Consider the following 23,462-nt stretch of genomic DNA (forward strand, 5'->3'; position numbering starts at 1 on the left):
GGAGAGGCGGGGGGAGCAAAAAGAAGGAGGAAGAGGGGCACAACCAACCCCTCATAAGCACTGCAGAGGTTCCCTTGGTCAATGCTTGTTGGCTGCCTGTTTGGGTTTTGTCAATGCTTGTTGACTGCCAGTATGGGTTTTGTCACTACTTGTTCACTGCAAAGGACTGACTTTACCAATGCATGTTGGCTGCCAGTAATGGTGTTGCCAATGCTTGTTGGCTGCAGTATTGACTTTGTCAATGCTTGCAGAACAGAGGCACAAGCATTGGTAAAACCAAGGACAGTGCCTCTGCACAGCTGTTCCCCTTCTGAATGCTTCCTGGGGCAGGAGTAGGTCTCTGTAAAGTGTTCCACTGATTGTCTGAGCTGTGTGTGTAGTAAATCAAAAGCACTAAAACCTAGAGAGCTTGGAATCTACCTTTAGACTTGGCTAAAACAGTGTACTTACCTGAGTGACCTCACAACAGAATGAAGCATGGGACAAAACTAGGAAAAATAATGACCTACTTTTATCTGTTTATCAACCTGAGGAGCAGAAGTGAGCACCTGCTATCATGTCTGCATTAATGTCATATCAGAATGTGTTTTACCACTGAGGGGTAATTTCATGAGGAGAAAATACATCTATTTTTGAGCCTGTTTTACAATCAGTGAAAATGTGTTTTAAAAAGAGTTCATTTTATGGCCTCTTCAGCAAAAAAGGTGTTTCTTTTTTATGAACCTTTAGAGAGTCCTACAATGGTAAAGCCCACAACATGCTTCAGCCAGAAAACCCTGTGTCAGTACCCTTCTCCCTAGCGCCAAGAAGCCCCAGGAGTTGAGTCCACCTGTGACGTCAGTTCTTAGAGGTTCCAGGATGACTCCCTCTCAGGCTCTCTGAGTAAGGGAGAGAAGCTCTAAATCCGGACCCTGTCCTCTCCTGTAAAGCCCTATTCCCTATGTCTTGTGCTACTGAAAACCCATGTCTTGAGCACCTAGAAGTCTACAGGTTTCTGAAGTTCACATATGACATCAGACACTACTTAGGTCCAGTCCCTAGGATGGATTCCTCCCAGGCTCTGCTAGTAAGAGATCCCCAGCTGACCCCTCTATCTGCCCCTCCTGTACAGATCCATCCCCCTCCCCATCCTGTACAGTACCTCTCCCTGCACCTTGTGAGCAGTCACTTCTCTGACCCCTTGTTCTGTCTCTTCTCTCACAGTGACGTTGTCCTCGCGAGTGCTGCTCGTGCTCTGTGCTCTCTGTGCACTTTTACTCCTGCTGGTGGTGGTCTTGGCTGCACTGACTGGTAAGTCTCCTACTCTGATAAAGTGCTTGAGGTCAAATATTGCTTGTAAAGTCAGAGCCAGATGTGTCAGGTGCTGTCACATGTACACACACCAAGAACCAGTGCCAGAGGTGTCTAGTGCTGTCACATGTACACACACCTAGAACCACTGCCAGAGGTGTATGGTGCTGTCTTACGTACAGACACCTAGAACCAGTGCCAGAGGTGTATGGTGCTGTCACATGTACACACACCTAGAACCAGTGCTAGATGTGTCTAGTGCTGTCACATGTACACACACACCTAGAACCAGTGCCAGAGTTGTATGGTTCTGTCACATGTGCACACACATAAAACCAGTACCAGAGGTGTCTAGTGCTGTCACATGTACACACACCTGGAACCAGTGCCAGAGGTGTCTAGTGCTGTCACATGTAAACACACCTAGAACCAGTGCCAGAGGTGTCTAGTGCTGTTACAAGTACACACACCTAGAACCAGTGCCAGAGGTGTCTGGTGCTGTCACATGTACACACACCTGGAACCAGTGCCAGAGGTGTCTAGTGCTGTCACATGTAAACACACCTAGAAGCAGTGCCAGAGGTGTCTAGTGCTGTCACATGTACACACACACACACACACACCTAGAACCAGTGCCAGAGGTGTGTGCTGCTGTCACATGTATACACGTAGAACCAGTGCCAGAGTGTAAGCTGCTGTCACATGTACACACTCCTAGAACCAGCGCGAGAGATGGCTGGTGCAGTCATGTGCACACACCTAAAGCCAATGCCACACATGTAGAGCCAGGACTGGAGGTGTCAGGTACTGTCACACGCGCACACGTAGAGACCGTACAGAGGTGTCAAGTGCTGTCATACACATGTACATCCAGTGCCAGTCTGGTGCAATAAGCCACATACGTAAAACCAATGCCAGAGGTGCAGGTGCTGTCACACACATGTAGAGTGAGTGCCAGCAGTGCCAGGCACTGTTACACACATATAGATCCAATCCCAAAGGTGTCAGGCGCTGTCAAACACATACACATTGTCAGTGCCAGAGTTGCAGGTTCTGTCACAGAAAAACACACACACACACATGTAGAGCCCGTCCAAAGGTGTCAGGTGTATCACACACACACACAGCCAGTGCGAGAGGTGTCTAGTGCTGTCAAATGTACACACTCCGAGAACCAGTACGAGAGGTGGCTGGTGCTGGAACATGTACACACACCTAGAGCCAATACCACACATGTAGAGCCAGGGCTGGAGGTGTCAGGTACTGTCACACACGTAGAGACCATGCTAGTGTTGTCAAGTGCTGTCATACACATGTACATCAAGTGCCAGTCTGGTGCAATAAGCCACAGGCCGGTGCTATAAATGTCAGATGCTGTCTATCTCGCACACACACGCAGCCAGTGCGAGAGGTGTCAGGTGCAGGCACACACACAAACACACACACGTAGAGTCAGTGCCAAAGGTGTTATGTGCTGTCACACAGGCACACATGCATGCAAGATTAGAGCCAGTGCCAGAGGTGTAAGAATCAGTCACACACAAAGAATATGAGCCAGTGCTAGAGATGTCAGGTGCTATCACACACACGTGTAAAACCAATGCCAGAGGGGGTAGGTGTTGTCACACACATGTAGAGCCAATGGCGGGGGTGTCAGGTGCTGTCAAACACACACACACACATGTAGAGCCAGTGCCAAAGGTGTCAGATGTGTCTCACACACACACACACACACAACAGGGCAGTGCTAGAAGTGTCAGGTGCTGTCTCTCTCTCTCTCTCACACACACACACACACACACACACACACACACACACACACACACCAGGCCAGTGCCAGTGCTAGAAGTGTCAGGTGCTGTCTCACACACACACACACACAGATAGAGCTGTTGTCAGGTGCTGTCACACATGAATGTAGAACCAGTTCCAGAGGTGCAGGTTCTCTCTCTCTCTCTCTCTCTCAGTGTGAGAGATGCAGGTGCTGTCATACACACACTTAGAGCTGGTGTCAGGTGCTGTTGCATGTGTATGTACAGCCATTCTCAGATGCTGTCACGCGTATGCAGAGACAGTGTTAGGTGCTGTCACATATGTATCTGAGGCTAGTGCCAGCTGCTTTCACACATGTATCTAGAGCTAGGGGTTTTGGGTGCCTCAGGCACATCTCACTTTTTCCCGTCCTTCAGCAGCAGCCCCTCCCTCCTCAGGAGTCAGGTGTGGCACAAGCTCCTATGTGTGCCTAGTGTCAGGTGCGGTGTGCTTGGAGTGTGGCAGTTTGTCACCTTTTCCCCCCTCCTTCAGCAGAGGCTAGAGTCTCTCATTAGGGCAGGCAGCCCCTGTGTGTGCACTGTCTGTAGGGGTGCCCACCACACCGACTCCCCCTCTTGCCTCAGTCCCACCACTCTGTGTTCACCCTGTGATGCAGCCGGGGTGGGGCTTGTGTCCAGGTGAAGGTCGTGCGCATGTCCACCTGACAGATCTTTATTTATCCTAATTACTGGCTACTACTATTTGATTATATTAAAACTGACCCTTTCTTTTCGTGGTGCTCATCACTTCAGGGTGAGGACTTGTTCACTGCTGACGTCACTGCAGAAGGGAGGTCTCTAGATATGTTTATAGTCCACACACCTCAAAGCCCAGTCCAATGAGTGTTTTATGTTAGATGAGGATAGTATTGCAGCATAAACACCTCTGTACAGGGTGTGTGTCTGTCTGTAGGGAAGGGCAGACTTAAAGCAATTAAGCAGAGCCACGTTGGTCCAGTGGTCCTCTGGGCAGTGCTGTAAGTGGGATTGAAATGATGGGGTGTGGTCTCTAAAAGTAGGGAGGATAAGGAAGCATAACCAGGAATCCTTTCCAGGAGGTGAGGCCCAAGTAATTAATGGAGTGCCTTAAAACATGTAAACTACAACCCTATGATCCACTCAGTGTTGCACCGGATCAGTGCTTGGATGCATGTCTGTGAGTTTTCTGTTACTGCATCCAGACATCTCACACAGCAACCAACACACGTACTTCAAACAAGACAGGCCTATTGGCTTTGCCAGTGCACTTTAGCTGTATCAGCAAAATAAATAACAATAAAGATTTTGTTATGAATAATTGGTATTGAAAATGTTCCAATTCTGAAAATACAAGCCTGTTAGTTAAACATTAATACGTTCTTTCGAAGAGGTGTAGCTTTGAAAGTGTCAATTGCCCTCCCCCCCTCTTTCTCCAGGGTCTATCACTGTGTTAGACACTTACAACCTTTATCGCCCCACATCTTTCTGAAATCTTCCTTCTGCATATCTCACACTTCAATTGCAATTGGCACATACACATAAATATATATATATATATATATATATATATATATATATATATATATATATGACTGTAGCTCTGTACTCTCTGCAATAGAGGCCAAGGACTGGATGTGCACATACCTTTCACACCTGTATGGCTGACTGACAGAAAATGTGAGAAACTTGCAGTGTCTTCAGTCTTGGCTTCAGATCTTTTATTCATGCGCTGTCCAAACACCCACCTGCGGCTTGAACTTACATAAACCCTGGAGGCCACTCAGGTTAAAATACGCAAGAGTCACATGTTTCATGAAAAACAAACTATAGAAAGACAATGGGGCATCTTTAAGAGCCCCTCGCGCCTCCTTTGCGTCATTTTATTTATGCTTATGTGGCCCAGCGAGGCCAAAATTGCAGCACCATATTTACAAAGTGGCGCAATGCATGCATTGCGCCTCTTTGTAACCACTTGCGCCACATCATGCATGTAAAAAGATGGCGCTAACAAATCTAAAAGGTCTCTTTGCATCTTTGTTGTGGCATTTTTAATGCCTGCTCAGAGCAGGTGCTGAAAGGGGACACGCCACTGTTTTCAGTGGGTCCCTGAGTACGGTTTAGGTTTAGCGCCAACATTTTGGTGCAAACCCTGATCAGTAGATCAATAGCGTCAGAAATGCTGACGGTATTGCCCCCTACCCTGCGCCATGGTGCGCCGTACTTTAAATATGGCGCACACATGGCGGAGGTAGGGAGGCACAAGGGACCACAAGAATAGTGGCGCTACATGTAAAAATCTGGCCCACGATGTTTAAAAAGAAGTGAATATTCTTAGGGATGCAAGATGAAGTAAACCATTTGAAATGTAAACACCTTGGGAAAAGTTTAAGAAAAGTGAGGCTGCACCTAGTGCGGGTCCACTTTCCTTGCACCCCTTAGCGCCCGATGCTCCCACCATGTGTGCAAACCCTTATCATTACCTCTACACAGTGTTCATCTTTCAATCTAACACTCAGCATTTCTATCCATAACCGACCACCAAAACGTTTCTCTCCTCCACTTGCTAGCAGTTTTCCCCCGATGCCCTTCATGACATAAGTGTAACAATCTACTCCTGATCTTGCGAGGTGAAATTAGCGTTGTGTTGCAAAACAACAAAACCTTGTGCAAAGAAAGCTCACTCTAAACTTTACTGTGAGTTTGAAGGTGAATGGACAACACATTTTCACGTGGACAGCTTTTCAACACCTACTGTATGACCCTAGAAAGTTCACAATCTTTGGACAACTAATTTCTTCATTCACTCTCACTCATGTGCCTATTTGACATCCAGGACGCACCTGCAACAAGACATTCAACGTCCTCATCATCTAACTCATGGAACACAAAGAATATTCATTACTAGGAAGGCGAAAACAATTGTCTGCTTTCTTGTTTCCACCTCCAGGCAGATGTTCAAGTTGAAAATGATTTTCCAAAAGTGTCCAACTTAATCACACCAATCTCTCAGTAACCTTAGTTGAACTAACATTGCTACTGTTCAGAATTGGCACTGAAGGCTGATGATGCATCTGCAGAAGGGATTATGTTCCAAAATATATGGTCTAACCTTTTCAGCAGCCCATGTACAGGCCAGCATTTATTTTACAATAACAGAATACTGGTGTTTATGCAGTTTCAAGGTGCTAGATGCAAAAGCAATGATGTAGTCATGGGTATCTCTCTCCTGTGACAGAGCAACCCTAAACCCCACATTACTGGCATCAACAGTGACAAAGAGTCTCCCAGGAATGTAGGGGGCTCAGAAATGGAGTGAAAAGGATTTGATCAAAGCAAAAGCAAGTTGCTGCTCCTTGTTGCTCACAAACTGGACATTTTAATGTAACCTGTACATGGACTAAGCAACAGCTGCAAAATTCTCAATGAACTTAGAGTAAACTTCACACATTCCCTGAATGCTAACAATTGTTAATGAGATGTGGGAAAATACACCTTCTCGGTTGCTTCCAAGAGACCAGGTCTTGGTTTAATCCCTCTCCTCAGGAATCACATGAACAACAAACTCAACAGCATTGACTCCAAAAACACACTTATCCTTCCTGAGTCTAATGTCTCTAACTTTGAAATTATTCAGAACTTCACTTAATCTCTCCAAATGCTGTTGTTCATTCCTTCTTCGCAACAATCAAAACATCATCTTGAAATGCTAACACCCCACTTATACGATGTAAATCTTTCCCCATCAATCACTGGAAAACAGCTGCAGCTAATACAAGGACAAATGGCATTCTGCGAAATTGTAATACACTACCCGGGGTAGAGCAAGCAGTCAGACAGCGAGAGTTTTCTGCGAGTACTACCTGGTGATGAATGAAGTGCAAATCCAGCTTGGAAAAACATTTTGCTTCAACCAAATTGGTGACCATGTCATCGATTTTGGGCAAAGGATGCCCATCCACCCAAAAAGCTTTATTGAGATTGTAGTGGGCTCTATTAGACCCCCATGCATAACATCAGCAAAGGTCCAGACAGTTCACCCCGTACCCTCAAAGGAGCAGACCTCAGTTTATGTTTAACTGGTTCTCATCCATCTTTGAATGATGACACGCTTAAACCTTTTTTTTCTCTCCTGTCCCAAAAGGTGGCTAATACATTATAAAGCGTTTCTCAAAAGTAACATTCTCAACACCCTCCAACCACAAAATGTGTTGTGAACATCAAGGTTTCAGAATGATACACAAACACCTTTGGTGATGCCAACCAAACATGCCATGTCCTTCCGCTGACTCATACACGTTCCCATACACTACCCTGCCTTTCAACTTAATCACAGTTTCAAAAAACCTTCTAGGTCAATCCTAGCACCATGCTGTCCTCCAGGATTTATATCAGGAGGGCTGAGAACATGTCACAGACATGTCACATCAATAGTAGCATGTCATTTCTTAATGGAAGAGGAACCCCGTAATAGTGCTTCAAAGGTAGGTTCTTTGAATACCAAATCTCAGATTTATTATTCGAATACATAAATAGTATGGCTAACATACGTCTGTCATCATGTTTTCGTCAGACCATAATACATTCAAGTTGTTCAGGGCACAATTCATTTACAGCCTAATCCAAAACACAAACATCAATTATAGTTAAACATTGCATCAGAATTGTTCCATCAACATATAGAAATACACACAACTGGTTCCTTGTTAGGTACAATTCACAAGTGAAAATAACCAGTAGCAGAGACGTAAACTATGAGTCACCAGAACCAAAAAACATAAATAATGCCTGCTGACACATGTTTCACGAAGCCTATAACTTCATCAGGGATTAAATAATAATGAAGATAACAAAAATCTTTTATAAGCAGGAATAATCCTTTTGTGACATGAAATTATTAAATCTGAGTCATGCACTATCCATTGGAAACTAGATTAGCAAGTGAAAAAGCTACAATCCAATTTAAATGAAACATAAAGTTCACACCTGTAGTACCCAAATAATAAATACATATCACAAAGAAAAACATCAAATTCAAAATTGTGAAAATTCAATACATACATTTCCATAGTCTATACCCTATAAATGGTTGTAATCATTGCTCCCTACATCCAAATATAAAGTGGATCACTAAACACATTCACATCATCTTTCCTGTTATCCTAAATTGAAAGATTACCTCACCTAGCTACCACAATTCTGTATCCTTTCTCATGATATTGATTGTAATTGTAAAGCATTACCTTGCGGTAGATTGTAATTCAGTACAAAGTACTAATGTCTTCAGTTTCTTCAAAGTGATATAAAGAATAAACACCAAGTCCTCAACATGTCAGATGGATGATCCCTTCACTCCATTATAATAACTGCAATATAGACAATCCTGGTAAGTATATTCTCATAGGGGGATATCACAAATTTCAAAAGCAGTATAACAATGTATCTCATCCCTTTAATTACCCAAAATGAAGCAACCAAAGACCAAACAAAGAGATATCAAAAAGACATTATTTGAAATCAAAATACACCATTAAGCAATATAATGAAACAGGTAACAAACACCACAAACGTGGTGACACCCACTGTGCATTGCTACCACAAGAAAATAAACAAGAAAATAAACATCACAAATAAAACCTGGTGAAAACATTAAATAGAAGCATGCATGTACCTTCATGCAGCTATCCATAACTTTTCATGTAGAAAACTGTCAGATATTATACTCCTCAAACAACTTCAGTTATTGCAACAGACCAATGATAGGGACTTCACTGTCAATGAAAAAACAGATCTCTTCAAACATAAAAAAGACACACCAAACTCCTCAAATTAAGCTTTCATACTGGAAACTCACATCTCACACTATTGATGTCTCGGCACGACAAATATAGGAAGGGAAAACAGAAGGCCCCGTCCCTTCATTTAAATTTGCCAATTAAACAATTAGAATACACATAACCTACCTCCCATTGAGCACTACCCTCAACATCTAGACTGGCAACTTACATCAGACCCAATGAGCGAACCTAACTGAGATAAATATTAACAATTTCCAACAGTAGGCCCACATCAGTCCTTATGTTCCAAATAAAAATCTCTGATCAAAATTTATTGGCTAAAGCTATAACATTAGTGCCGACCAGTCAAAAGGAAAACAGCAAAATGCAAATAAAGAAACAAATCACCTTGTTCTATTCAGTCCTAGGAATACCCACAGAGTGGAGACTCGAGCCCCCTTGACACATCTGTAGTGTTACATCATATTAGCATTTGGTGCTATATCTCAGTTTATCTTTCAATGCTATATCCCTCTCCTAACACAAAACTCTAATCACTCACTTCATCTAATATATCTCTTTCTCATCAGGAATGTAAAGGTAAAAAAAAAAATGACACAAACAGATAAACGAATAAACAATTTAAACATAAGAAAACAGAAAAACATTGCTGTACTGCTGTTAGCCTACATCTCCAGATGTCATCATGGATACATAAACCACTATACCCTATTCAGATACACCTCAGATTAACATCTAGTGTGTTATGTTGGGATAGTTCAGCACACCTCAATAATAAATGCAAGGGGGAATTGCTTGTACCCCATGCGTCTGGCATGAATGGTACGGACTGTGATGCAAGTTTAGAAAGGCAATAAAGTAGCCTGGGAAGTTTCTCTCATGGCCAGTTAATTATTACAGTGTGTACATGCGTGTGGTTTATGCTGGAGGGTTTGTGAACTGTTTGCAGGCCGCACTGTCATCCACCAGATGCTTGAACCCCTATACCCTATTCAGATACACCTCAGATTAACATCTAGTGTGTTATGTTGGGATAGTTCAGTACACCTCAGTAATACCACATGCATCTGGCATGAATGGTACGGACTGTGATACAAGTTTAGAAAGGCAATAAAGTAGCCCAGGAAGTTTCTCTCATGGCCAGTTAATTATTACAGTGTGTACATGCGCGTGGTTGATGCTGGAGGGTTCGTGAACTGTTTGCAGGCCGCACTGTCATCCACCAGATACTTGAACCCCTATACCCTATTCAGCTACAGCTCAGATTAACATCTAGTGTTGTTCAATGTCTCGTATGCGCCCAGGTCACATATGATATCTTACAGTTAGGCTCTAGACCCAAATGGATATGCTAAGTGGTTAAGTATGTTGACATTATGGAAAGAGAAAAATTACATATGACAGAAAATAGTTCACATGAAGTAGAGTATAACTCAACTTGAAACTATTGGTAATATAATTATTTTGTAAATTGAAATCCAAAAAAAAAGTAACCAAAATCAATATATAATACACTTCAGCAAGATGTAGAAACCGAATTAAAAATGTCTGCCGAACATATGTTGGCAAGGAAAAGACATCTGAATTAAAATGGCTGTCAAATGTGTCAACTAAACTCCCCAATCCAAAATGTCTGGGGATGAGGAGGAGTTGCCCAATCTAAGATGGATGCTGTATACGTCAATTTAAATAAAGTGATTACAGTGCTGTAATATCCCATTTGCTTGAGAGAGCCAGGTGGTCTTCAGCGAGACCCCTGTGCTTCCTGTTACAATAGTTTGGTCCTGCAGATGCGAGGGTCTAAAATAAAGACTGGCTGGGCGTGGCTAGTTAGGTAGGTAACGCACTGGTGTCTTAATTTGTCCTTGTGGTTGGCCCTGCAACGGCCTAATCACGCAGCTCGCTGCGGTCTCTGGGCCCCCATTACATTTGCGATGCGGAGGGCAAGAGCCCTGCCCACCCAGACCTGACACCGTGCATCAGAACAACATCAGCTGCATGGCCATGGGGAGAGTTCTGCACCATGGGCCCCCTGCGGTTTTCAGCTATGGCCCATCGGCTGTGAGGCAAAGACGTGCCAAAAGCCTAGAAAGAATCCATTCAAGCCATCCCTGAAGAAGCCGAAGATATGGATGCCAGCAACGTTGTCCATACCATTTCAAACGAGGCGCCAAACAACAAACTCGGTGAACACTCCCAAAATGCCAAATAATGATAGGTGGCCAGCAGTTCACAGTGACCATTGACACGATCGGACCAATGTCAGAGGAAAAAACACTTGTCCTTGAAGAACTGTCCCAAGCCACACAAAGCCAAAGGTAGGGTGTTTGCCTATGGCCAGCCCACACCCATACGCTAGTGGGATGCTTCCAGACAGCCATATCCCATTGCAATTTAGAAGCCAACACAACTGTATATGTGGCCCAAGGAGGAAAAGGTATGCTACTCAGCGGGCAGACCGCGGACTTACTAAAGCTGATATTCTTTGTTCTGGAAGTGCAAGAAGAGGAGATAGCGGACTTTCTACATGAATCTTCAAGGGTATAGGCTGTCACATAGGAGGAGAAGTCCAAATTTACATCGACAAGGCAATCCAACCAATTGCTCTACATCACAGACTCATTGCCTTCAACCATTATTGAAAGGTTTCGGGCCCACTCAGTTGGTCTCCCCAATTGTTGTCATCAGAAAACCTAAACAACCCGGGGAGGTCTGCATCTGTTTTGACATGAGGCTATCAAATGCCATGGGCGGGAATTAAATATCACACCCTCCATGGATGACATCCTCAGCGAACTCACTGGAGCGCAATGGTTCTAGAAAGTGACCTGCGGTCTGGATATCATCAGCTACTCCTGCATGAGGACTCACGCTACATCACAATATTCGTGACCTACATGGTTCTGCGCCACTACCGTCACCTCAACTTTGGCATCTCCAGCGCTGCTGAAATATTCCAGAGCACCATCAAGGAAGTGGTCACTGGGCTCCCTGGCATCCTCAATGTGAGTGACGATATCTAATCTATGCAAAGTCCCTAACCGAACACCATGAACGCCTACTCAATATCCTTCAGAGAGCCCATAGTGCTGGCCTCACGCTACATAGAAGTGTGAGCTTCTCAAGCAAGAGATACATTTCTTCAGCTACAAGTTCCTCGCATATGGCAGCATCCCAGACTCGGGCAAAGTGACATGGACATGGGCACAGCAGAGGCAGGAGCTTTTCGGCACACCAAGGAAGCACTATTGGCCATCACCCCTTTTGCCTATCTTGACCCTGCAAGACCTGCAAACATTGTCGCAGATGCCAGTCCAAAGGGGCTCGGAACGTGCTCACACAACAACAGTCTCAAGGGGAGTAGGCACCTGTGGGGTACGCAAGTTGGTCCGTTACTGACACCGAACAAATGTAATGTATTCGCAGATCAAGTAGGAAGCCATTGTAATACACTGGACATGCAAGTACTTTCACCTCTACGTGTATTGACACCACATTCATTGTCACAATGGACCACAAGTCGCTAATAACTTTATTTCAAGGGACTGTGTCCAAGTCACTTCCCCGCATTGAGAAGTGGATGCTACAACTGCAGCAGTATGACTGTCATGTAGAATATCAACCTGGCTCAAAAAATCCAGCTGACTACCTATCTCGAGATCCTCGAGCAGCCACTCTTGTTTACTGTTTACTTACCTGATTTTTGTTTGTGTGTATATTTTGTGTATTTTACTTACCTCCTAAGGGAGTATATCCTCTGAGATACTTTTGGCATATTGTCACTAAAATAAAGTACCTTTATTTTTCGTAACTCTGAGTATTGTGTTTCTTATGATATAGTGCCATATGATTTAAGTGGTATAGTAGGAGCTTTGCATGTCTCCTAGTTCAGCCTAAGCTGCTCTGCTATAGCTACCTCTATCAGCCTAAGCTGCTAGAACACTACTAATCTACTAATAAGGGATAACTGGACCTGACACAAGGTGTAAGTACCACTAGGTACCCACTATAAGCCAGGCAAGCCTCCTACATTGGTGTTGCTGCAGTGGGATAAGTACTTGTAACTGCTTTACCACTTTGTCATTGGTGCTTTTCATAAGAAAAACATATACCAAATACTTCAGAGTATACACAGTTAACCTATACAGTTTAACTTTCTTCCTTTAAACTTTCTAAAAAGTTTTGAAAAGTTTTGAAACGTTTTTCCTTTTCTTTAAAAGTCTCTAAACCTTTTTCTCTCTGTCTTAAACTCTTTCTCTACAATCATGTCTGCAGTGGAACTTACTCCCACAGTTGTCCAGGCAACCTACGGTAGTTTAAACTTTAAAAGTTTGATGGGTCTCTGTATTGAAAGAGGTTTAAGCATTGGTAAGAATCCTACCAAAGAACTTCTCTTTAAACTTCTCCTAGAAAGTGACCAGAACCAGTCTGGCCCATCCAAGGATCAGGAGGTAGAGGGGGAGGGCACCCAGCAAGACTCAGTGGAGTCCCCTGAGGATGCTGGGGAGGGTTCTTCCAAGGGCCTGCCAGCTAACAGGCCATCTAGTGACACTGGTAGTGGGAGGGGGTCACATACTAGTACGGTACCTATCACTCCTAAAGGCCAGGTTACTAGAGTCCAGCCAGTTAGGGACAGGTCTCTGTCTGCCAATTCCCACATTTCCTCTGTATCTCACAATTCCCAAGCCTCCCACCCTGAGGATAACTTAATGCAAAGAGAACTCAGAAAGCTGAGGTTGGAAGAGGCCAGGTTGAAGCTAAAACAGCAGCAGCTGGCCTTAGACAGGGAATCTCTGAATGTAGAGAGGGAAAGGCAGAGATTGGGGTTAGTTCCCCATGGTGGCAGCAGCAGTGTTTTTGATAGCAGTCCTGTTAGAGAACAAGATTCCAGAAACCTGCATAATATAGTCCCCCCTTACAAGGAGGGGGATGCCATTAAAAGTGGTTTGCTGCACTTGGATGGCTTGAATGGTACAGCTGGTCCCTCAAAGGCAGTGGGCTGCTATCTTTCACTGGTAAGGGTAGGGATAGGCTCCTTACTGTCGGAGAAAGTGATGCTAATAATTACAAAGTTTTGAAGGATGCACTCTCAGATGGATTTGGCTTAACCACTGAACAATACAGGATTAAGTTCAAAGACACCAGAAAATAGTCCTCTCAAGACTGGACAGACTTTGTAGACTATTCAGTGAAGGCCTTAGAGGGTTGGTTACATGGCAGTAAGGTGACTGACTATGAAAGCCTGAAAGACCATATTTTGAACAATTGTGTGTCTGAATTGTTGCACCAGTACTTGGTAGACTCAGACCTGACCTCTCCCCAAGAATTGGGAAAGAAGGCAGACAAATGGGTCAGAACAAGAGTGAACAGAAAGGTTCATACAGGGGGTGACAAGGATGAGTCTTCATCAGGCCCACAAAAATCCTCTGGGGGTGGTGGGTCCAAATCCTCTTTTCACAATCAGAAAAAGCCATGGTGTTCTTTATGTAAAGTAAAATGCCATTGGGCAAGTGATTCCACTTGTCCAAAGAAAAACACCCAGGCTCCCACTACCACTACCCCAACTGCAACCTCTAGTGCCCCTAGTAATACCAGTGGTGGTGGAAAGTCTACTACTAATAGCCAATTCAAGGGTGTAGCTGGGCTCACCATTGGTAGTGTAGTTGGGGTTTGTCTTATTAGGGAGACCACAGATGCTGTTTTAGTCACAAATGGTGGCATTGATTTTGCCACCTTGGTTCCTTGTCCCCTTAATATGGATTAGTACAAGCAACTTGCCTAATCAATGGTGTTGAGGTTGAGGCCTACAGGGACACAGGAGCCAGTGTAACTATGGTTATAGAGAAACTGGTTCACCCTGATCAACACCTACTTGGTCAGCAGTACCAAGTGGCTGATGCTCACAATAACACACTTAGCCACCCCATGGCTGTTTTGAATCTCAACTGGGGGGTTACTGGTCTAAAGAAGGTTGTGGTAGACACTGAATTACCTGTAGATTGCTAACTAGGCAACGATTTGGAGACATCAGCTTGGGCTGAAGTGGAGTTGGAGGCTCATGCAGCAATGCTGGGCATTCCTGAGCATATTTTTGCTTTGACAAGAACACAGGCCAAAAAGCAAAAAGGACAGGGAAGCTTGGATCCTGGAACAATGGACCAAGTGCTCCCAAAAGCTAGGGGTAGAAAGGGTAAATCCATGCCCACTATCCCTTCTTCACCAGAAGATTCCCCCTTTGAGGAGGAAGAATCCTCTCCCTGTGCAGAACCTACACCAGAGGAGCTAGCAGCAGACACTGCTTAGCTTTTGGGTGCAAGGGGCCTGCTAGGGAAGAGCTGAGTGTGGGACAGCAGACCTGTCCCACACTAGAGGGTTTAAAACAGCAAGCTGTCAAACAGCAGAATGGGGATGTTAGTGATATCCATAAGGTGTATTGGGAAGACAACCTCCTCTATTCTAAATCAAGCGACCCTAAACCTGGAGCTGCCAGGAGATTGGTCATCCCTTTGCAATTTAGGGAGTTTCTTCTTACCTTGGCACATGACATTCCTTTGGCTGGGCATTTGGGCCAGAGTAAAACTTGGGACAGGCTTGTTCCCTGTTTCACTGGCCTCACTGGCCTCATATGTCAGCAGACACTAAAGAGTTATGTCGTTCTTGTGTGATCTGACAAGCCAGTGGCAAGACTGGTGGCACATCAAAGGTCCCCTTAATTCCACTTCCTGTGGTTGGGATGCCCTTTGAAAGGGTAGGGGTTGACATAGTTTGCCCCCTTGACCCTCCAACAGCTTCAGGCAATAGATTTATCCTGGTGGTATTGGACTATGCCTCTAGGTATCCTGAAGCAATTCCCTTAAGGACCACTACAGATCCTGCAGTGGCAAAAGCCCTCCTGGGAATCTTTTCCAGAGTGGGCTTTTCTAAGGAAGTGGTGTCAGACAGAGGTAGTAACTTTATGTCTGCATACCTCAACGCAATGTGGAAGGAGTGTGGTGTAATCTACAAGTTCACTACTCCTTAACATCCACAAACAAATTGTCTGGTTGAGAGGTTTAATAAAACTCTCAAAGGTATGATAATGGGACTCCCTAAAAAACTCAGAAGGAAATGGGATGTCCTGTTACCTTGCCTCCTTTTTGCTTCAAGGGAGGTACCCCAAATAGGAGTGGGCTTTAGCCCCTTTTCACTCCTCTTTGGGCACCCTGTGAGAGGATCCCTTGCTAAGGAGGGTTGGGAACACACTTTAAAAGCTCCTAAACAGGACATTGTGGACTATGTACTTGGCCTAAGATCAAGAATGGCTGAGTTCATGAAAAAGGCCAGTACAAACCTTCAGGCCAGCCAGGAGCTGCAAAAGCAATGGCATCACCAGAAGGCTGTCCTGACCCAGTACGACCCAGGACAGAAGGTGTAGATATTGGAGCCTGTGGCCCCAAGAGCACTCCAGGACAAATGGAGTGGACCCCATCTAATTGTTGAAAAGAAGGGTGTGGTTACCTATCTGGTAGACCTGGGCACTGCCAGGAGTCCCCTTAGGGTGATTCATGTCAACCACCTAAAACCCTACTATGACAGGGCGGATCTCACCCACCTCATGGCAACTGATGAGGGACAGGAAGAAGAGAGTGACCCTCTCCCTGATCTCTTCTCCACCACTGAAGCTGATGACTTAGTGGAGGGAGTAGTACTTGCAGATTGCATTACTGCCGAGCAGAAGGACAACTGTGTAAAACTCTTAAGTCCGTTTTCTGAACTCTTCTCACTGATACCAGGTACAACTACCTGGTGTGAGCACACAATCAATACTGGAGACAGTTTATCTGTCAAAAGTAAGATTTCTAGGCAGCCTGACCATGTCAGAGAATGCATTAAACAAGAAGTTCAGAAAATGTTAGGCTTAGGAGTGATTGAGCCTTCAGAAAGCCCCTGGGCTAGCCCAGTTGTGCTTGTCCGAAAACCTCACACTAAAGATGGTAAAAGAGAGATGAGGTTTTCTGTTGACTATAGAGGGCTCAACCAAGTAACCATGACATATGCTCACCCTATTCCCAGGGCAGATGAGCTGATAGATACGGTGGCTTCTGCCAAGTATCTGAGCACCTTTGATGTAACTGCAGGGTATTGGCAGATTAGGTTATCAGAAGATGCTAAACCCAAGACTTCATTTTCAACCATTGAGGGCTCTACCAATTCAAAAGGCAGGCCTCACTATCAAGGCTTCAAATTGCCAGATAGGGCAGGGGAAAGTTTTTTATCTGGGCCACCTGGTAGGTGGGGAACAGATTGCACCACTGCAGGGGAAGATCCAGACCATAATGGACTGGGCTCCCCCTACAACTCAAACCTAAGTGAGAGCCTTTTTAGGCCTCACAGGGTACTATAGGAGGTTTTTTAAGAATTATGGCTCCTCTTAATGACCTCACTAGTAAAGAAATGCCTGAAAAGGTATTGTGGACAGCTAGCTGTCAGAAAGCTTTTGATGAGCTCAAACAGGCCATGTGCTCTGCACCTGTCCTAAAAATCCCTTGCTACTCCAAAATGTTCATAGTCCAGACTGATGCTTTTGAATTGGGGTTTGGGGCAGTGCTATCATAGCTTAATACTGAGGGCCAGGATCAACCTGTTGCCTTCATCAGCAGGAGGTTGACCCCTACAGAAAAGCGCTGGTCTGCCATAGAGAGGGAGGCCTTTGCTGTGGTCTGGGTACTGAAAAAGTTGAGATCAGACCTGTTTGGTACTCACTTTATTGTTCAGGCAGACCACAAACCTCTACTTTGGCTAAAACAAATGAAAGGTGAAAACCCTAAATTGTTGAGGTGGTCCATATCCCTACAGTGAATGGACTATACAGTGGAACATAGACCTGGGAATACCCACTCCAATGCAGATGGACTCTGCAGATATTTCCACTTAGAAAATGAAGACTCATCAGGTCATTGGCTAGTCTTATTGTCCTTCGTTTGGGGGGGGGCACACTGGAACACCCTTATAATTCCCTTGTACATGGTACCTAGGTCCGCAGGGTATTGGGGTTCCAGGAGTTCCATATGGGCTGCAGCATTTCTTTTGCACCCATAGGGAGCTCAGACAATTCTTACACAGGACTGCCACTGCAGCCTGAGTGAAATAACATCCACGTTATTTCACAGCCATTTTACACTGCACTTAAGTAACTTATAAGTCACCTATATGTCTAACCCTTACTTGGTGAAGGATAGGTGCAAAGTTACTAAGCACTAGCCAAGGTGCCCCACATTTTTCAGGGCAATTTCCACAGACTTTGTGAGTGTGGGGACACCATTACATGCGTGCACTACATATAGGTCAACACCTATATGTAGCTTCACAATGGTAACTCCGAACATGGCCATGTAACATGTCTAGGATCGTTGAAATTTCCCGCCAAGCCAAATCTGGTATTGGGGTGCAAATCCCATGCATCCCCGGGGCTCCAGCATGGACCCCAGATGCTGCCAAAGTAGCTCTCTAGGCTTTTCTATGACGCTACCGCTGCTGCCAACCTTCAGACAGGTTTCTGCCCTCCTGGGGTCTTGGCAGCCCAGTCCCAGGAAGGCAGAACAAAGTATTTCCTCTGAGAGAGGGTGTTACACCCTCTCCCTTTGGAAATAGGTGTTAAGGGCCTGAGGGAGTAGCCTCTCCTGGCCTCTGGGAATGCTTTGAAGGGAACAGATGGTGCCCTCCTTGCATAAACCAGTCTACACCGGTTCAGGGATCCCCCGGCCCCTACTCTGGCACGAAACTGGACAAAGGAAAGGGGAGTTACTGCTCCCCTGTCCAGCACCTCCCCAGGGGTGGTGCCCAGAGCTCCTCCAGTGTGTCCCAGACCTCTGCCATCTTGAATACAGAGGTGTGAGGGCACAATTGAGACCTCTGAGTGGCCAGTGCGAGCAGGTGATGTCAGAGACCCCTCCTGATAGGTGCTTACCTCTCTCTGTAGCCAATCCTCCTCTGAGGGCTATTTAGGGTCTCTCCTGTGGGTTTCTCTTCAAATAACGAATGCAAGAGCTCACCAGAGTTCCTCTGCATCTCCCTCTTCAACTTCTGCAAAGCATCGACCGCTGACTGCTCCAGGACTCCTGCAAAATTGCAACAAAGTAGCAAGAAGTCTACCAGCGACATTGTAGCGGCTAATCTTGCTGGCTTTCTCGACTGTTTCCTGGTGATGCATGCTCTGAGGGCTGTCTGCCTTCACCCTGCACTGAAAGCCAAGAAGAAAATCTCCCATGTGTTGACGGAGTCTTCCCCCTGCTACAGCAGGCACCAAATTTCTGCTTCACTGGTCCTCTGGGTCCCCTCTCATCTCGATGAGCGTGGTCCCTCGAACACAGGATCTGGATCCAAGTGACCCCCACAGTCCAGTGGTCCTTCTGTCCAAAGTTGGTGGAGGTAAGTCCTTGCCTTCCCACGCCAGACAGTAATCCTGTGTACTTTGTGAACTGCAGCTGCTAGGGCTTCTGTGCACTATTGTAAGGATTCCTTGATGCACAGCACAGCCCAGGTCCCCAGCACTCCATCCTGCATTGCTCAACTCGCTGAGTTGACCTACGGCTTTGTGGGACCCTCTTTTGTGTTGTTGAGTCGACCGCCGTGCTCAGATTTCTTGAATGCCTGTTCAAGTGCTTCTGTGGGTGCTGCCTGTTTCTGTGTGCTGTGCGCCGTCTCTGTCTCCTCATCCAAGTGGCGACCTCCTAGTCCTTTCCTGGTCCCGGGCAGCACCCTTTATCTTCAACCGCAACTCTTGCAGCTAGCAAGGCTTGTTTGCGGTCTTTCTGCGTGGAAACAACTCTGCATCCTCCAGCACACCGTGGCACATCTTCTGGCCAAAGGAGAAGTTCCTAGCACCTTCCGTTGTTGCAGAATCTTTGGCTTCTTCCACCCGGAGGCAGCCCTTTTGCACCTTCATCTGGGGTTTAGTGGGCTCCTGCCCCCCCCCGGACACTTGCGTGACTCTTGGACTTGGTCCCCTTCCTTTACAGGTCCTCAGGTCCAGGAACCCATCTTCAGTGCTTTGCAGTCAGATGTGGTCTTTGCAGAATCACGTATCTCGTCTTTCCTGTCTTTCTGGGATAGTAGGGTAACTTTACTCCTACTTTTCAGGGTCTTTGGGTGGAGTATCTTGGACACCCTTAGTGTTTTCTTACACTCCCAGCAACCCTGTACAGGCTACACTAGGCCTGGGGTCTCTTTGTGGTTTGCATTCCACTTTCAGAGTATATGGTTTGTGTTGCCCCTAGGCCTATTGCATCCTATTGTGTTCTATAGTGTTTGCACTATTTTTCTAACTGTTTACTTACCTGATTTTGGTTTGTGTGTGTATTTTGTGTATTTTACTTACCTCCTAAGGGAATATATCCTCTAAGATACTTTTGGCATATTGTCACTAAAATAAAGTATTTTTATTTTTAGTAACTCTGAGTATTGTGTTTTCTTGTGATATAGTGCTATATGATATAAGTGGTATAGTAGGAGCTTCAAATGTCTCCTAGTTCAGCCTAAGCTGCTTTGCCATAGCTACCTTTTATCAGCCTAAGCTGCTAGAAACACCTCTATTCTACTAATAAGGGATAACTGGACCTGGCACAAGGTGTAAGTACCCTCAGGTACCCACTATAAGCCAGGCCAGCCTCCTACACACACGCATAGGTTTTCCCCTTGCTACCAGTCTTATAGAGAAGAATAAAGTTGCCGTTGCTGGAGTCATCAGGTGAGAAGATTTACTCAAAAGAATCAGATGCAAGGGCTGTGGCATGAAACATCGTCTGACCCCAACGCTGTCTTTTTCACAGTCCGCCTGTACCTGACCACTCTAGAAGTCCATATGGTACATGTGAAAAAAATCCTGTCATGCTGAGGCACGTGCTGGACATAACCTTAACCCCTAGTAAAATGAGGTGAGAGCCACACAAAACACATGAACTGCCAGGTTTGTCCCTCAGATCTGTGCCCATGGAAACGATACTAACCCGAGAAAAACCCAAATCCGTCTGTTTTTGATGTTTGCCTCTGGATCAAATTTGGTATTTTTAATTTTTTGTAGCCAGATTTCGCTTCGCAGGCAGATTTTTTTTAAAAACAGAAGAGTAGATGTCCCTTTTATAAAATACTTTCACCTACTGCTGTTGGGTACATATGTATAACAAATACCTGAGCCCTATTAATAACGGGGCGCACTGCCCTGGATAACCAAGGCAGATCTTGGTGCTCTGACCCTAGACAGGCTCAGTGAGCTATAGTCCAGTTAATACTCTGCCTCCACCGCATCTGTGAATTTGTACTTATCTGGGGAAAAGTATATTAGTGAAAGGTGGACTGGCTGTCTCAAGTCCCTGGGCCTCCTTTCTCTTTGCAGATGACAACTGGCTTGCATTTGAAAGGGGGACATGGATCCCCTGCATGGCGGTGCTACAGGTGACTGCACCCACCTGCAGAGGGATGTCTGTGAGGTCCATGGTACCTCCCCTCCTTCTTCCAAGGGGTGTCCTGGGTTTTATGCACTGGCTCTCTGTAATCCACAGTCAGTGTGCCTTCTGATGGCCTTTTTACCTCTGCATCGGTGTCTATACTGTGGCACAGGCACAGAGGTAAATGTTTCCTCTTTTGCCTAGTCATATCTCAATGCAGATGATGAACTGCCCATTTAAGTTTGAATCAGTGCTGCACGTTCACAGGTGCAATCTGTATTATGGAAAAGATCACACAAGTGATGGTGGCCCCCTTCTGAATATTCATTACGGGACACCCCAGTTCCTCCTCCTTCATGGGTGTGTGTCTTACAGCTGGTGATTATTTCACATCTTGTTCTTTTAGGACAATATTCGTCACAGGGCGCCCAGTTCCTCCTCCTTCATGGGTGTGTGTCCTACTGCTGCTGATTATATCACATCTTGTTCTTTTAGGACACTACTCATCACAGGACGCCCCCGTTCCTCCCCGCTTGGAGACCTGCCCCATGAACTGGCTCTACAGTAGACTTGGGTGTTATTACTTCTCCACCATATTTAAAGAGGAAAAAGACTGGGACGAGAGTCAGAAATTCTGCTCCTCACACAACGGATCCCTAGCTCTCTTCGACACCCAAGAGCAACTGGTAAGGACATGAACCTAGCAAACAATATTTTTAAGACCACTTACCTGCATTTAAAACCATGTAGGATTTTTGGCCCCATTGGCAGTACCATTTTGTTCAACCACCCACCCACCCACACCTTGCTCACCCATCACCTAACTCTATCGGCAATTCTGTAACACAATTCTTTTTGTTATCAACAAGGTGGTGTTCCTCCTGCTAGTGGCCTCCTGGTCAGGGTTTTAAGCAGGTTTATGGAATGAATAAACATCCCTTCAGCAATGCTGTTCCCCAAAACATCTTAACACATATATTGCTTTGCTTTTTGCTTACACCTTCTACCAGTGACCTTGTGATATATTTATTGCTTACAAATTAACAAAATTTGGCACGTATGGAAATTAGTTTATTGACATAGGAAGTCCAGTGGTTAACTATGCAGGGGGTGGAGAACTAACCAAATTGCAATTCTGACGAAAACTTTGTTAAAAATTAATTATTTTATGTACTATCCCAGGTCATGTTGACCCCAAAAAGAAACATAGGATCCACTGTTGCATTGGAAATACTTCAATAATACCTATAGAAAATCGACCAATGGCCACCATTTTAGACAGTGGGTAAAGCTAAGATGTCCTTTCCCATACCTCATGTCCTGTCTCCTGGTCCATTGAGGTTGTTCTAATTCCAGTACCTTTAGGACCCCATGTGACATTCTTCACCCATACACTAAGGTGTCCAGTCAAATCGCCACAACCACTGACTTTTGAGGGACCCTTTGGAGAAGCGCACCTACCCTGAACCATGGCTGCACGCTATAGCAGGGGGCCTACTCGAGGCACAAGATAGGTCTTGAGAGTGCCTCTTCAAACACTTCTTGGTTTGGAAGGGAATCAACACTGGAAAAAGGGGACCAGGTGGAGTGCAGGGACAGAAGAGGCAAGTCTCCAGGAATGATCAGTAGGCCTAGTTAGCGAGATACAGCAATATTCTTTGCTGAAGGAAGGAGTCAAGCATACCACTCACCTCATACTCTGGCATCCCCCAGACCCACTGAAGAAGGAGGAGAAGCACATAGTGAGGGATTTAGGAAAACCTGATGGAGGCACAAGCGAGCAGAAAGAGTACAGCGTAGAGCAACAGAACTGACCACCAAGGGAACTGTTAGGATGCAAAGAAAAACATGTACAGATATGGTGTTGAAAACTAGAAGAAGCAAACATCTTCTTGGCGACCACATCTTATCTAAAACATAGATGTTGAAGTAAGACATTTGCATGTCTCTTATGATCTCTCTTTGCTTCAACAACATGTTGAATGAGATACTTGTGTATCTCCTGGGATGAGAGATAGCAATGAAAAAGTAATACAATGATAGTGCCCTGCAGTACAAAGTATTGTCTGACATAAATATTGTGTCCTAAATAATGTTTACAAATTTACTGTCCCATTGGACATAGTCCTAGAAAGTCTACTCTTTAAGGGATAATATCTTTATAC

The sequence above is a fragment of the Pleurodeles waltl genome, chromosome 2_2, assembly GCF_031143425.1.
Source record: "Pleurodeles waltl isolate 20211129_DDA chromosome 2_2, aPleWal1.hap1.20221129, whole genome shotgun sequence".
Classification (NCBI taxonomy): Eukaryota; Metazoa; Chordata; class Amphibia; order Caudata; family Salamandridae; genus Pleurodeles; species Pleurodeles waltl.